The sequence below is a fragment of the Heterocephalus glaber genome, unplaced genomic scaffold (genome assembly GCF_053883595.1).
Source record: "Heterocephalus glaber isolate CG9 unplaced genomic scaffold, H.glaber_assembly_v1.0 deba00001606, whole genome shotgun sequence".
Taxonomy (NCBI): Eukaryota; Metazoa; Chordata; class Mammalia; order Rodentia; family Bathyergidae; genus Heterocephalus; species Heterocephalus glaber.
The window spans coordinates 12,188,971-12,205,409 of record NW_028258377.1 but is presented as its reverse complement, the minus strand read 5'-3'; the positions used below and the strand labels follow the sequence as shown (position 1 = coordinate 12,205,409).

Genomic DNA, 16,439 nt, shown 5'->3' with positions numbered 1-16,439 from the left:
TCAGCATTGTTTTAATTTACATCTATTGAATGTCCAGTGATGTTGAACATTTTTTCATATGTTTATTTCTTGTTTGTACTTCTTGATCTGAGAAGTGTCTGTTCATTTCAGATGCCCATTTTTGGACTGGATCTTTTAATTTTGGGGGTCTGATTTCTTTTTAGTTCTTTATATATTCTAGATAGTAGTCCTTTGTCTGAGGAATAGCTGGTAAAAACTTTTTCCCATGCTGTGGGTTGTTTCTTCACTCTTAGTGGCTTCTCTTACTGTGCAAAAGTTTTTTAATAAGATGAGATCCCAGTTGTTGATTCTTTGTAATAGTTCCTGTGGAATCCGGGTTTTGTTCATAAAGTCTTTGCTTACCCCAATGCCTTTGAGAATTCTACCTATTATATCTTCCAGCATATTGTTTCTGTTTTAATATTTAGATCTTTGATCCTATGTAGTGCATAGTGAAAGATATGGATCTAGTTTCAATCTTTGGCATGTGGAATGCCAGTTTTTCCAGCACCATTGATTAAATAGGCTGTCTTCCAGTGGAGTGGTTTGGCTCCTTTGTCAAAGATAAGGTGGTTGAGTATGTCTGGAGTTATTTCTGCATCTTCTGTTTATAATCTCTTCCATTGATCCTCAGGTCTGGTTCCCACCCCACCCCCCAGAACCATGCTGTTTTTATCAGAATAGCTTTGTAGTATAATTTCAAGTCAGGAATTGTGATGCCCCCTGCCTTCCCTTTGTTGCCCACAATTGCCTTTGCTATTTTGTCTCTTTTGGTTCCAAATTAATTTTAGGATTGTTTTTTCTAATTTTGTGAGATATGATGTTGGAATTTTGATAAAATTGCATTAAACCTGTATAAAAATTTTGGAAATATGGCCATTTCACTGTATTAGTTCTTCCTACCCAAGAACAAGGGATATCTTTCAATTTTCTGATATCCCCTTTGATCTCTTTTTTCAGAGTAACGTAGTTTTCAATGTAGAGGTCATTTACTTCCTTCGTTAGATTGATTCCTAGGCATTTCATTTTTTTGCATGCTATTGTGAAAGGTATTATTTCTCTAATTTCTCTCTCAAGAGAGTTTGTTATTCATGTACAGAAAGGCTATTGATTTTTTTTTTTTTTGGCATGGCTCTTTTCAGTTTATTGCATGTAGGAGTTACACTAGTCCAAGGGAAAGCAGACCCCAAATGGTTACATTATACAAGCCATGAGGTTTTTAAACTCGTGACAAGGGACAGAAGAGACATTCTACTCATTGCAAGGAAATCCTCACTTAAGCTTCAATGAGCCACAAGCACTTAAAACCCATGAACCTTCAGCTGATCGTCCTTAGCCAGTCCAATCTCTATCAGGAACTGGCATATGTTCTTGCGTTGGTCACCCTGGAGCTGGATTACTTCTCCATATTCTGGATGCTCGATTACAGTACCATTGCAGGCAAATTTCTTTTTGTTTTTTTGTTTTTTGGTACCAGGGATTGAACTCGGGTCCTTGCGCTTGCGAGGCAGGTGGCGGAACCACTGAGCTAAATCCCTGGTCAGGCAAATTTCTTCTTAAATGCCTTCACCAGTTTCTTTTTATCATAGTCATCAGCGATCCCTTGGACAGGGTAAGGGTCTTCCTGCTGTTTCTCTGTTGGATTCTTATATGGATATAATCCTCAGTGCCGGCAGGAAGCAGGTCATCACCCTTACTTGCATCAGCAAAGGGTTCGAAAGAGTGGCGGTTCTGGATAAGCGGACATACGATACGATTCCTTTTCCTCGGTGGAAATGGCCTGCGGAAGGCGGCTGTGGGAGAAGGCGGGCAGGGGTTGAGGGGGTGACGGATCGTCGGGAAGCAGGGGGCTCAACGGGGAGGCAGCTGAGTCCTCGGCGGCAGCTCAGTGACTGGCGCCAAGTCTATTGATTTTTGAGTGTTGACTTTGTAGCCAGCTATGATACTGAATTTGGTTATTAAATCTAGAAGTCTTCTGGTGGAGCTTTTGGGTTTTTCTATGTAGAGTATCATGTCATCCTCAAATAATGATAATTTAACTTCTTCCTTTCCTATTCTTATTTCTTTCTCTTGTCTAATTGCTCTGGCTAATGTTTCTAGAACTATATTGAATAAGAGTGGTGATAGTAGACATCTTTGTCTTATTCTTGATTTTAGAGTGAAAGCTTTCGATTTTTGTCCGTTTAGTATGATATTGACTGTTGGTTTTTTGTAGATGGTTTTTATCAGATTGCAATAAAGACCATATATACTAATTTTCTGTTAAGGATTTTTTTTTTTTAATCATGAATGGGTGTTGGACTTTGTCAAATGCTTTTTCTGCATCTATTGAAATGATCATGTGGTTTTTGTCCTTGGCCCTGTTAATGTGGTGTATTACATTTATTAATTTGCATATGTTGAACCATCCCTGTATCCCTGGGATGAATCCTACGTGGTCATGGTGTATAACTTTCTTGATGATTTGCTGCATGCTGTTTGCAAGTATGTTATTGAGGATTTTTGCTTCTATATTCATTAAGGAGATTGGCTTGTAGTTTCCTTTTTTGGTTGGATCCTTCTCTGGTTTTGGTATCAGGGTAGTTCTTGTTTCCAGGAATGAATTTGGGAGTATTGCTTCCCTTTCAGTTTTATTAAAGAATTTGAGAAATAACAGCATTAAGTCTTCTCTAAAGTTCTTATAGAATTCAGCAGTGATTCTGTCAGGGCCTGGGCTTTTCTTTGTTTGTAGGTTTTTAATTACATCTTCAATTTCTTTGGCTGATATTGGTTTATTTAGTATTTTTATATCTGGATTCAGTTTTAGTAATTCACATGTATCTAGGAATCTTCCCATTTCTTGTGTGTTTTCTGTCTTATTAGAATACAAGTTTTCAAAGTAGCTATTGATGATCTTCTGGAATTCTACAGGATCTGTTGTGATTCCACTCTTTTCATTCCTGATTGCCTAGTTTTGAGTCTTTTCTTTCCTTTTTTTGATAAGGTTGGCTATAGGTTTGTCAATTTTATTTAATCTTTCAAAGAATCAACTTTTTGATTCATTGATTCTTTGTATTTTTTTAGTCTCCATTGCATTAATTTCTGCTCTGATTTTTATAATTTCTTCCCTCATAGGAGCTTGAGTTGCTCTTTTTTTTCTAGAAGCTTGAGGTTCAACATTAGGTTGTTTATTTGAGCCCTCTCTGTTTTCCTGATGTACGTATTCACTGCTATAAATTTCCCTCATAGGACTGCTTTCATTGCATCCCATAACTTCTAGTATGTTGTATTGGCATTATCCTTTAATTGTAGAAACTGTCTGATTTCTTCTTTAATTTAATCTGTGACCCATTGGAGGAAGGTGTTATTTAATTTCCATGTGTTTATGAAATTCTTGTGGTTTCTTTTGCCATGATTTCTAATTTCATTGCACTATGGCCTGATAATATGCATGGGATAATTTCAATTCCTTAGCAATTAGTTAAGCATCTTCTATGAGCTAGTATGTGGTCTATTTTGTAGAACATTCCATGTGCTGCTGAGAAGAATGTATATTCTGATGTTGTGGGTTGAAACACTGTAGACATTTACTAAGCCCATTTGTTCAAAAGTTTAGTTCAATTCTAATATTTTATTGTTGATTTTTTGTCTTGTTGACCTGTCTATTTGTGACAGTGGGGTATCGAGGTCCTCCATTACAACTGTATTAGTGCTTGTTTGATTTTTCATGTCCATTAATATGTGTTTTATATAGTTGGGTGCACATATATTTTTTGATTGTTGTCTCTTCCTCTTGGATTGTTTCCTTACAAGGACGTAGTAACCTTCTTTGTCTCTTTTAATCAGTCTTGGCTTGAAATTCACGTTGTCCACAAATAGAATAGCTACCCTTGCTTTTTTTCTGGGTTCCTGTTGCATGGTGTATTGTTTTCCATCCTTTGATTTTCAGTCTATGAATTTCTTTTTTAATTAAATGTGGGTTTTTTGGTACCAGGGATTGAACTCAGGACCTTGTGCTTGTGAGGCAGGTGGTGGAACCACTGAGCTAAATCCCTGGCCCTAAATGTGTTTCTTGTCTGCAGCATATTTTTGGATTTTGCTTCTTGATCCATTCTCCCAATCTGTTTCTTTTGATTGGTGAGTTGAGACCATTAACATTAATGGTTTTAACTGATATGTATTGGCTTGTCCTTGTCATGTTATTTTCCTGTTGTTGGCTCCCTTCTTTCTTCTGTTTAATTTCTTGCTGTGCCTGGTGGATTCAATCTGTTGGGGTTCATGGAGTTGTAATCCTTGTTATCTCTTTCCAGGGTATCTTTCAGAACACTTTGGAGTGCTGGCTTGGTGGTCATGAATTTCTTCAGGTGTTCTTTGTTATGAAAGTATCTTATTTCTTCATCAATTTTGAAAGATAGTTTTGTGGGATACATTAATCTGGGTTGGAAGTTATTTTCCTTTAGGGCTTGAAATATTTCGCTTCAACCACTCCTTGACTTGAAGGTTTGTTTTGAGAAATCTGCTGTGATTCTGATAGGCTTTCCTTTATAGGTCATTTGTTTCTTTTCTCTAACAGGTTTTAATAGTCTGTTCTTGTGTTGAATTTCTGGAATCTTTACTATTACATGCCTTGGGGAAGATTTTTTTGATCTCTGCTAATTGGAGTTCTATATGCCTCACTTATCTGTATGTCAAATTATTTTTTCCTTCTTGGGAAGTTTTCTGCCATTACTTCTGTGAAAAGGTTTTTTTTTTAATGTCATTTGCACTATCTCCTGCTTTTTCATTGACTCCAATCAATCTTATGTTATTCTTCTTTGCATCATTTAGCAGCTTCTGGATTGATTTCTGATGGTTCCTCGCTATTTTCTTTGAAAGTTTTTCCATTTATTTTATTTTATTTTTTTGGTACTGGGGATCAAACTTGGGACCTTGCACTTGTGAGGCAGGCAGCAGCACCACTGAGCTAAATCCCTGGCCTCAGGTCCCTCTCTATTTTAAAAAATCTTTTTTTTCATGATTGCAAACCACAGTCCTGCCTTCTAGTATCTGATGTTTTGTCCTCACATAGGCTCATTTTGCTGTATATACTTTCAATGGAGTTTTTAATATCCTGGATATCTGTTTGAATCTGCTTTATGGATTCCATTTATTTCCTCCACTGGGAGTTCATGGTTTCCATCATTTTCCTGAGCTCCTCTGTATTTTTTTATCTATATCTGCTCTAGAGTCACTAAGCATGTCTTTCATTCTGGTCACCATCTCTGTAGTTATCTGAGAAATTATTTCTAATTTGATTTTTTCTAGAGCCTCATTCATTTGGTTTGTTACTTTCACTGTTGCCATTTCAGAGAGTTCAGGTGGGTGGCTTTTGGATTGTTCCACCTCATTGCCCCTGGGTTTGCTTTTGGTGAGCTGAAAGTCTGGGGGTGTTGCATTTTGTTTAAGTGTCTTCTCATTTTCTATTTTTTAAAGTTTAATTCTCGGGTTGATGCTTGTCAATTGCTTATTGCTTATGGAAAGTAGCTTTATTGCCAGTATTCAGAAGCCTTAGGAAATGACTATTTCTCAGAGGTGTCTTCCAAGTATAGCTGGCTTTTCGATTTTGAGTTTATTGTTCTTGGGGGTAATAAGCTTCTGCCTACTTGACACATCCATGGGTTCTTTGGCACCACCCTATAGGTTTTTTAAATTTTTATTTTTTTTGGTACCAGGGATTGAACTTGGGTCCTTGCACTTGCAAGGCAGGTGGCTCAACCACTGAGCTAAATCCCTGGCCCACTATAGTTTTTTTTTTTTAAAGACCCTTAGGCAATCTCAGTCTTGTGATACCAGGAAGAACAACTGATTAGCGCAATTATGTCACCTTGGCTAAAGGAGTACAATCAGCAATAACAATAGCATTAAATGCAGCCTAGAAAATGACAAACTGTGGTAGCTATTAATTTGTCACCTTTAACTGTATAAACTAGATTTGTGGTTATATAATAAAATGAACCAGAAAATTGAATGCGATAAATAGGCCCTTAATATGGAGATTTTTACCCTTAGGGGAAAAGATTTAAAAGGGATTGGGGGGAAAATAGAGAAATAGAAGAAGAGGAAGAAATTAGAATCAAGACGGGAGGACAAAGGAAGATCATACAAACTTTGGGAAACTGGTGAAGAAGACAGTAGGGAAAGAGAAAGGAAGAAATAAAAACAAGAATAGAACAACAACAAAAAAACCTAGAAACTGTGTTTAAACAATGAAGAAAAAACAAAACAAAACAAGAACTAGAAAATAGGAAAAAAGAAAAGGAAAAAGAAAAAAAAGTCCAATTCAAGGTGTGTCTCTGCTGTCACTGGTAGACAACATGGCCAGACAGAGTCCAGAGCTGAATTAATTAATCCCAGCAATCCAGCTGTAGCTTTATGGTGGAGTAGTAGATAATCCCAGCCAGTTTGCACCTTTAGTTCCACTGAAGTTCAGGCTGGTTTCTAGTTAAGAGGCTGGAACCAGATTTGTTGAGCCTGCAACAGTCCATGTGCCTCCTGCTGGCTTGAACTCAGCTTCCTGCTGACTTGAACTCTGCTTCCTGAACTCCTGCTGATGTGAACTCAGGACCCTCACTGAGACACGGGGAGCCACTAGATGCAGTTGGGCTGTAGCTGTTCTGAGTTTCAAGCTCAGCTGGGCCCTTTCCAAGATGGCTACCAGCCAATCATGCTCTCCTGGGTGAAATTTGAACCTGAATAACTCACCAGCCACTGCAGTCCACGGCAGTCCACTGCTCTGTTCCACTAGTGCATTTCTCTGTGGAGGCCTCTGGGGTTGCCAGTAGTCACTGTGCATTTGGAGGTTCAACCTGCCATTCCCATGTCATGAGTCTGGGCTCTGGGAGAAAGTGGTGCTTGCTACCTCCCTCTTCTTTATTGAAGTCTCTCTCTTTACTCTTTTTATGGACTTCAGTTCTCACTTCACATTCTTCCTGGGTCCTGGGGACCCACTTCCCTCCTTCTCCTCATGCCACTATATTCCACTGTCAGTTCACAATTTGTTATTCATTCAATGTGAATGACCAATCATGATAAACATTTCTCATGCTTTATATTACCTTGTTACACTGCTCTGATATCTGGAAGAAAATATGCAAGGTGTGATTGAAAAATATGATGAATGTTTAAATTTTAAAAATATATTACAGTAAAAGAGACTGCTAAACTGGGCATGGTGGTACATGCCTGTAATTCCCGCACTCAAAGAGTCTCAGGCAGGAGGATCACCATGACCAGCCTGGACTACTTGGTGAGTTCAAGACCAGCTAGAACTACACAGTAAGACCCTGTCTCCAAAAGGAGAGAGAGGGGAATTTATATGAGAAAATGAAAAAAATGGAAACAAAGTCTATGTAAATAGGGAGGGGTAGAGGGGTTAAAGGGAGGGCAGGGGAATGGGGAAAAAATAAGAACCCAGATAGATTACATAAAGGTGCAAATTCCCAATGATGAATGTAATTATATTGTATACCTAAAATGTACCAATAAAATTAATGAGAGAGAGAAATAGAGAGAGAGAGAGAGAGAGAGAGAGAGAGAGACGTTGATATTAACCCCCCTCAAAATACTTCCCCTTGCTTTGAACACATTTATTCCATTGTTCTTGCCGCTTTCTGAGGCAGATTTGGAAGTCCTCTTTTATGAATGCCTTTAGTTGTGCTATTGAGGCTGCCTTGGTGTCCTGAATTGATTCAAAATGTTTATTATTCGTGGTCATTTTGATTTTGGGAAGAGGCAGAAGTTGCATGGTGTCAGATCCAGTGAATAATATGGATGAAGATAGTCTGTAATGTTTCTTTTTTCTTTTTTTTTGGCACCGGGGACCGAACACCATCGGATCCTTGCGCTTGCGCAGCAGGCGGCGAAACCACTGAGCTAAATCCCTGGCCCTAGCCTGTAATGTTTTTATAAGTCTCCTTTCTGTTGGATGTCACTTGGCAGCAGCATTAACCAAATTTTTTATTACATTTCTTAAAAAGGATTTCCAGGACTGCTTCAGAAAGTGGTAAGAACAATAGGTTAAGTATGTTTAAAGTGAGGGGGAGTCTTTTGAGAGCAGTTAATGACAGTGTGTCTTTTATTGTAATAAATTTTTTTTTTTTTGTACCTGGGATCTAACTCAGGACCTTGCGCTTGTGAAGCAGGCACCAGAACCACTGAGCTAAACCCCCGGCCCTATTGTAATAAGTTTTTAAAAACATTTCCCTTATATTTTGATCATACTTCATGATTAAAACAAGTACATAATATATTGAAATTACATCTTTCACGACTGTTTAAACTTATATGTTTTTACATGTTTACTTAAAATGGGTGAAGCTGGGCAATGTGATGTGTACCTGTAGTCCTAGCTACTGGGGAGGTGTAGATGGGAGGATCATTTGAGCCCACAAGTTGGGGGCCAGCATGAGCAACATAGTGACATCTCATCTTCAAAAAATGGGTGAGAGGGCCGGGGATTTAGCTCAGTGGTTCTGCTGCCTGCCTCACAAGCACAAGGACCTGAGTTCGATCTGCAGTACCAAAAAAAAAATGGGTGAGAGAAAGACAGGCTTCATGGACATGCAACCATGCTCAGAAGGGGCCCATGCTTGCTTGTTGCCATCCATTGTTATATTCTTAAATTTTGAATGAAGGGCCTGGATTTTCACTTTGCCATAGGTGTTACAGTTTATATAGCTGGTCCTGAATGAGAGTGTATATAGTTTTAAAAACTGCTTTTAGGAGAAATGTCAGGAAAAGTTTGAAGATCCACTGGTTTTTATATTAGTCAGATTTCTGTCACTATAATGAAACATCTGAGTCAATTATAAATAGAAATGTTTTATTTTGGCTTATAGTTACGGATATTTCAGTCCAAGACTGAATTGTCCCTTTTTGTATGGCCTCTGGTGAAAGAAATATGTTATGGCAGGAGCAGATAATGGAGCAAACCACTCATCTAATGAGCCAAAAAGCAAAAAGAGAAAGGAAGAAGAGCCAGAGTTCTAGAATATTCCTCACAGATATACCCCCAAATACCCAAGGACTACCATTACCCCCCCAAGCTTCCAATACCTCTCAGTAGAGTCACACTTTGACAAAACCTTTATACATGGATCTTAGTATGTCATGTAAACCATAGTAGTTTGTAAAATTTTTCCACCCTGTGATTGCTCTCTACTCTCAACCCAAGGCAACAGGCACAGAAGGGTGGTGTTTATTGATTTGTATACATTGAACCCTCCCTGCATCCCTGGAATGAATCCTATTTCATCATGATGTGTGATCTTTTTGATAATTTGTTTCATCCTGTTTGCCAGTTATCTTGTTGATGATTTTTGCATGAGTGTTTATTAAAGAGATTGGCCTGCAGTTCTCCTTTTTGGTTGGGTTCTTTTCTAGTTTTGTGATCCGGGTAAAACTTATTTCTGAGAATGACTTTGGGAGTACTCCTTCCCTTTTGATTTCATTAAAGAATTTAAGGAGTATTGGCACTAGATCTTCCCTAAAATTCTTGTAGAATTCAAGAGTGAATCCATCAGGACCTAGGGTTTTCTTTCTTTGGTACCGGGGATGGAACTTGGGACCTTGCGCTTGTGAGGCAGGTGGCAGAACCACTGAGCTAAATCCCTGGCCTTAGTTGGTAGTTTTTAAAATTACTTCTTCAATCCCATTGCCTGATATTGGATTATTTCAGAGTTTTTACATCTTCATGGTTCAGGTTTGGTAGTTTATATGTGTCTAGGAATCTATCAATTTCTTCTGAACTCTCCATTTTAGGAGTACAGACTCTCAAAGTAGTTACTAATAATCTTCTGGATATTAGCAGAGTCTATTTCAATTTTGCCCTTTTCATTTCTAATTGCACCAATTTGGGTCTTTACTTTTTTGGTAAGACTGGCTAGGGATTTGTCTATTTTGCTTATTCTTTCAAAGAACTAGCTCTTTGATCCATTGATTCTTTGTACTGATTTTAAGTTTCAATTTCACTATTTTCTGCTCTGATCTTTATAATTTCCTTCCTTGTGCTAGCTTTGGATTTGGATTGTTCTTGTTTTTCTAGAACCTTGAGGTATATCATTAGGTTATTTATCTGGGATCATTGTGTTTTTCCGATGTGGGCATTCATAAATTTCCCTCTCAGGACTGCTTTCATTGTATCCCATAGGTTCCAGTATTCTGTACTGGCATTGTCATTTGATTCTAGAAACTGTCTAATTTCTTCTTTAATTTTTTTATGACCCCTTGTTTAGTATTGTTTAGTTTGTATGTGTTTGCATAATTTCTGTGGTTTATTTTGCCATTGATTTCTAATTTCATTCCACTATAATCTGATAATATTCATGAGATAATTTTAATTTCTTTGAGCTTATTTAAGCATGCCTAATGGGGTAGCATATTGTCTATTTTGGAGAAGGTGTCATGTGCTGCTGAGAAGAATGTGTATTTTCTTGTTGGGTGGAACACTGTAGATATCTGTTAAGTCCACTTGTTCGAAGGTTTGCTTCAACTCCAATATTTCTTTGTTGGTTTTTTGTAGAGTTGATCTATTTGTGACAGTGGGATATTGAAGCCCCCCATTACAAATATGTTGGTGTTTATCTGATTTTTTATGTCCAGTATTGTTTGTTTTATTAAGTTGGGCATGCCAGTGTTTGGTGCATATATGTTTATAATTGTTACTGCTTCCTGTTGAATTGTTCCCTTAACCAATATGTACTGATCTGCTTTGCCTCTTCTGATCAGTTTTGGCTTGAAATCTACTTTATCTGAAATTAAGATAGCTACTCCTGCTTTTCTCTGAGTTTCTATTGCATAGAATATTGTTTTCCATCTTTTGGTTTTTAGTCTGTGTAGTTCTTTTTGAATTAAATGTATTTCTTGTATAATGGATGTCATTAGGTTTTGTTTCTTGATCCATTCTGTCAATGTGTGTCTTTTGATTGAGGAATTGAGCCCACTCACATTGAGAGTTATTATTGAAAGGTGTTGACTTATTCCTGTTGTTGCAATGTTTTCCTGTTGCTGACCTCCCCCGCTTTCTGCTTACCTGGTATATTCATTTCATTAGCTTATTTTGACATTGTTGACTTCATTTTCTCTGAAAAATTTACATTTTTACACCCCTGAGCCTGCAGTAGGTGCGTACTAATTTCTGAGATGCCCTCAAGTCACCTTTCTTCTTATCCCTTTACAAAGTACTTGGTTTCTTTTTAATTGCACTACTGTACTATCTTTGGCACCAACACCTCTTTTCCCCCCAACTTAACATGTAGTTCTTTCTATGCCAAAATTTAAGTATTTCAGAATTTTTTGCTCTGCTTTTTTGCCTCTGATTCTCACTATAAATGTGAGAAACATTTATATATACGTCAATATATATTCATAAATGTGAGAAGCTAAAAGTAGCTAACAGTATCCATGCCACACATCCTCAATGTTGGGTTGTCTTGAATTTTATTCCACCAGATTAATTAGTCTACCACTCTTTTTTTTGTGGTACTGGGGATCGAAATCAGGACCTTGCACTTTCAAGGCAGACATGGTGCCACTGAGCTAAATCCCCTAGTCTACCACTCTTAATCTCAGTCTCCTGCAAAGTCTCAGGATCTGGGCAAAATATAGACAGATTTTCTGCTAGAGTGTAACACACATGGCCTGTAGCCCACCTCCCAGTGGAATTCTTGTTCCCAACTGAAACCTTCTGAGCCTGTCCTTTACTATCTGCATTCCTGTCAGCATTCTAATTTTCTAAACTCTGACCATGATCATCCATCAAACTCTAATTACAACATTCTAGGGCTTCTCTAGCCTGTTTCTCCAAACTTTCCTGCAAACCGGTTCTAAAGGTTGCTAAACCACATGGTCAGGTATAGTTATAGCACTCACCCCATTTCTTTAGTACCAATTTCTGTATTAGTCACTTTCCTATTGCTGGGACAAAGATACCCAACTCTCACAGCTTAAAGGAGAAGAAGTTTATTTGGCTCACAATTTCCAATGGGTTAAGTCCAAAGTCATTTGACTCCAAAGCAGAAATGCATGGAGGCAGAGCATGGCCCAGGAAAGGTGGTCATCCCATAGCAGCCAGGAAGCATACAGAAGATAAACCAGGGATAAGAATATACTCTTACATACTGCAAACATGTACTGCTACTAATAATAACAAAAGAATACCCCCTTCCAGGTCACATCACCAGTGACCCACCTCCAACCAAGACCCCACCTCCTAACAGCACATTTAGCTACTGAACTCATCAATGGATGAATATAGTGCCCTCATAATTCAGTCACTTTCCATTCACCTGAATTTTGGGGGAAATTGCAGATTTAAACCATAACATTTTATTAAACAATAATTACTGTTGATCATTAACTGGGCAAGAATAATCAAACCTATATTAAAGGAACTATGAGAGAAGACCATCAGAGGAAAGAGTAAATCATTGAAGATGTTGTTGAAAAACCTGAATGCTTGATTTGTTTGGGAAACAAATGTCTCAAATGGAAGAGTGACCTCCTCTTTTTCACCATACCATTTTCCATCTAATCTTCAAGTTTTGTTGATTCTGCCTCAAAAATATTTAGTCCAGCTGGGATGTATTTCTATTCATAAAGTGTGCATTTGTTTTGTTTTGTTTTGTTGAGACAAAGCCTTTCTATGTAATTCAAGGTGCCTTGATTTCACTATGTACCCCAGGTTGGCCTCAAACTCAAAATCCTACTGTCTCACCCTTCTAAATGCTCATTACAGGTGTGTATCACCCTCCTGTTGGGAGTCTAGTTCTTAATATCATCCATTCCACTAGGGGATCATGGGGATATTATTGGTCTCCACTAGTTGCTTCTGAGACCTGACTCATTCTCATCTACATGTCTGATAGGAATAGCAGCTCTTTCCCTCTTGAATCATTCTTGTCTGTAGGAATTTGAGTGAAGTCCTTTTCCTGGACACGCCTCATACTCATTTCCATTGTGCTGCTGTTAGGGGCAAAGTTGCCTTCTTCTCTTGGATTTTTTGCCCCTTTGAGCCCATCTCTATGTTCTCATCACTTCCCTCCGTTTTCCTCTTCTTGACTTCCTTACTTGTCCCTAGACCCCTGAGACCCTTGTTTTGGGATCTTTGGAGGACTCCAAACAGATGGCACTGTTTTTTCAACTAGAGTTTTGAATATCCTGGGACATGAAACAGAAGAGAGGCAAATAGAGTCCAAATATTACTGCTATGGTTTGGATATGGCTTATTCTCCAAAGATTCATGTGCTGGAAGCTTGGTCTTCAATGTGACACTATTTAAGAGGTGAGGCCTAGTGAAAGGTGATTAGGTGTGGTGGTATATACCTGTAATCCCAGCACTTGGGAGGCTGAGCCAGGAGGATTGCAAGTTTGAGGTCACCCTGGGCTACATAGCAAGATCTTGTCTCAAAAAATCCAAAATTAAAAATATTTTAAAATTTAAAAATAGAAGAGTGAGTTTGGCTTTCTTGTTTCCTCTCTCACCACATGTCTTTCCTGCATGTGCCTGCTCTGATTTTTCGGCCAACAAGTAACCCTCAGCAGAATCTGACCAGATATGGCTGCCCACTCATGGTTACAACTGTGAACCAAAATAAACCTCTTTTCTTTCTATTTTATTGCACATCAGGTATTTTTTTAGAGCAACAGAAAATGGTCTAAGACAGTTACCTTTATTACTGACAAAGTAATGCTCAAGGTCAGAGCAAGTTGCTTAGTGTAGGCTGATAACTGAGTCCTAAAGTTAGACTTCCTCTCCATCCTAGGTCATGGCCTCCTAGACTGGGTAGACTCCTTCCTTGGTGGAACCCCTGCAGGGGCAGTGGATTTGTATTCCTTTCAGGAAGGCAGATCTCAAGAGGAAGTAAGGCAGAACTGAGCATGTGCTTGCCAAATGCAATTCCTCTTGCTTATGAAGTTTCTCTAGACTTTTCAGCTATGTCTGAGATTTCTCTCCTGTTCCCTATGTTCTTTATGAAACTGGCATAGGTCCTCTAAATGATGTAGGTAAAATAGTATAACTCCCATCCTGCTAGATGTCAGATATGTCGAGTTTGTGTTTCTCAAAATGGAAGAACGAATTCTAAGGAACAGTGGAGGTTAAGAGTCAGAAAAATTTATTGAGAGGGAAAGATTTCAGCTTCTGAGAAACAGTAGAGGGCCCAAGTGGGTTGCTACAGACCCCACATTATAGAGCAAAATCACAAGGTGGGTACAATATGGGACAAATTTATGATCAACCAATCAGATTATAAGTATAGCTGCTTAGGTAATATTGATCCAATGGGGAAGGAGGTCACATAGCAAGTGTACATGGAAAGAACAAAGAACTTTTTTAGGAAGGGATGGATCTGGAGGTCTTGGTCACCCATTGGGGTGACTAATGTCTATCTAGACTTTTTTGGGCCAGGTGTTACCACTTATCCCTTGGGGAAGTATGTAGGCCTGGTCATTTCATCTTTATCTTGAAGCCTGGCCTCCAACAGATATTTCTGGCCACTGTTGTGTTTTCATCTTTTGTACTGATTTTCTTGAGAGCCTAGCCCTATCTGACAGCCTATAATATTTCTACCTAACTTAGCTGTCTATAATAAAACCAAGTCCAGAAATAATTTTATTTATTTATTTATTTATTTTTTTGGTACCAGGGATCGAACTCGGGTCCTTGTGCTTGCGGGGCAGGCGACGGAACCACTGGGCTAAATCCCTGGCCCAAGAGATAATTTTATTAATACAACTTGAAAAAATAGACAAATGTATAATCTCAGTATCAGGAGGTTGAGACAGGAGGATTGGTGTGAATTTGAGGTCAGTCTGGGCCACATAGTGAGTTCAAGTCCAGCCTGAACTACATAGTGAGACTCTGTCTCAAAAAAACAAAAAGAAAAAGAAAAAGAAAAATAGGCAAATGTAGACAGAATTTATAACAAATTCCCGTTCAATGATCACCCAGCTTCTACAATGATAGACTGCTGGTCAATTTTGATTTGTTTATACCTCAACCCTCTCTCCCCAATGCCTGTATTATTTGACTCAAGTTCAGTACATCCTTCAGTACATCAGATTCTTGTTTCTCTTTTCTGCATTGTATTATATGCCCTTGAGGGGCAACAAGCACAAAATGGACTAGCTATTTGAAAGGGGGAGGGGCTGAATTACTAGAACTACTAGAAAAAAGGCAAATAAAGGGTGTGAAGAGAAGGGAGGAAACTAACCTAGCTACCTATTCCTTTGAAGAAAAAAAATCTTTACAGTTATTTATAAAGTGACAGGGTCCTTGTAAAGATCCTTGCCTACAGAGCACCTTGTGGTAGCATAGGAGTGTCCTCCACTTCCAGTTGGAGCCTCCAGGGGTGAAGATTTTCAAAGGCAAGATAGCCCTCCATAGAACCTGGGCCATGGAGTGGGCATTTTCTCATTATCTCGTCTGGCAAGTGCAGTGATATACCTAGATGCTTTTTTTCTTCTACACTCCTATCTATCAGAGCCTTTGCCCAGGGTGCTCCAGAGAATTTAAAATCAATAATAATAACTACAAAAAATTGGTCTGGTTTTCTTAGTCAAATACTGATACTTTAAAAAATGCTACTGATAAAATATTACCTTCTGGGAAAAAACTTTCCATTGGCCTGAGTTCTAAGCAATTGCTGTGGTTGGTTACTGATGAGTTTTAATACTGCAGATGTTTGCTTCAAATTAGTACACTGTTATGACTTATCATTTAATAAACATGTGTTCTACATGGAAGTTAATTATAAGAACTCCTAGTTGAATAAATCCTCCATTATGGTTTATTCCTGGATGTTTCCCCAGAGCTTCACATACTCAGAAGCAGGGGTTTGTAGAAGGTGATTTGATTATGGAGACACTACACCTGGATTGGTATTGGGAGGTGGGGCCTGATCCCAAGAAGCAGGTAACTGGGGGTATGACCTGGAAGGGGATCTCTCCCTCACCTTCTCTTCTCTCTCTGCATCCTGGCTGTCAAGGGGTGAGTACCTTTTCCTCCGCCATGCACCTCTGCCATGCTGTTTCTTGTTGGGAGTTGGCTGAACATGAACTGAAATGTGAGCCAAAATAGACTTCTCCTTTAAGTTGTGGGTGTTGGGTACTGTGTCTCAGCAAAGAGTAAAGTGACTAAGATGCCCACCAAAGAAAAAACATGCAGGGCTGGGGATTTAGCACAGTGGTACTGCGCCTGCCTTGCAAGCACAAGGTCCTGAGTTCTCAATCACCAGTACCAAAAAAAGAAAAAGCATACAAGCAGACAAGTATTTTTTTTTTAAGACAGGGTCTTGCTATGCACTTCAGGATGGCCTTGAATTCACTATGTATCCCATGCTAACCTTGAACCTGTAACAATTCTCTTGTCTCAGACTTCTGAGTGTTGGGATCACAGGTATGTGCCACCATGCCTGGTCATTTTT

At 38.7% G+C, this 16,439-nt stretch overlaps 1 long non-coding RNA gene and 1 pseudogene across 1 annotated transcript in view; one reads left to right on the top strand and one right to left on the bottom strand.

The window, feature by feature from the left end:
- The window catches only part of LOC147822930 (uncharacterized), a 62,884-nt gene that overhangs the window by 5,716 nt on the left and 40,729 nt on the right, over positions 1–16,439 (top strand). The gene's annotated exons all lie outside the window — the stretch shown is intronic.
- Positions 982–5,634, bottom strand: LOC147822931 (eukaryotic translation initiation factor 1-like; annotated as a pseudogene).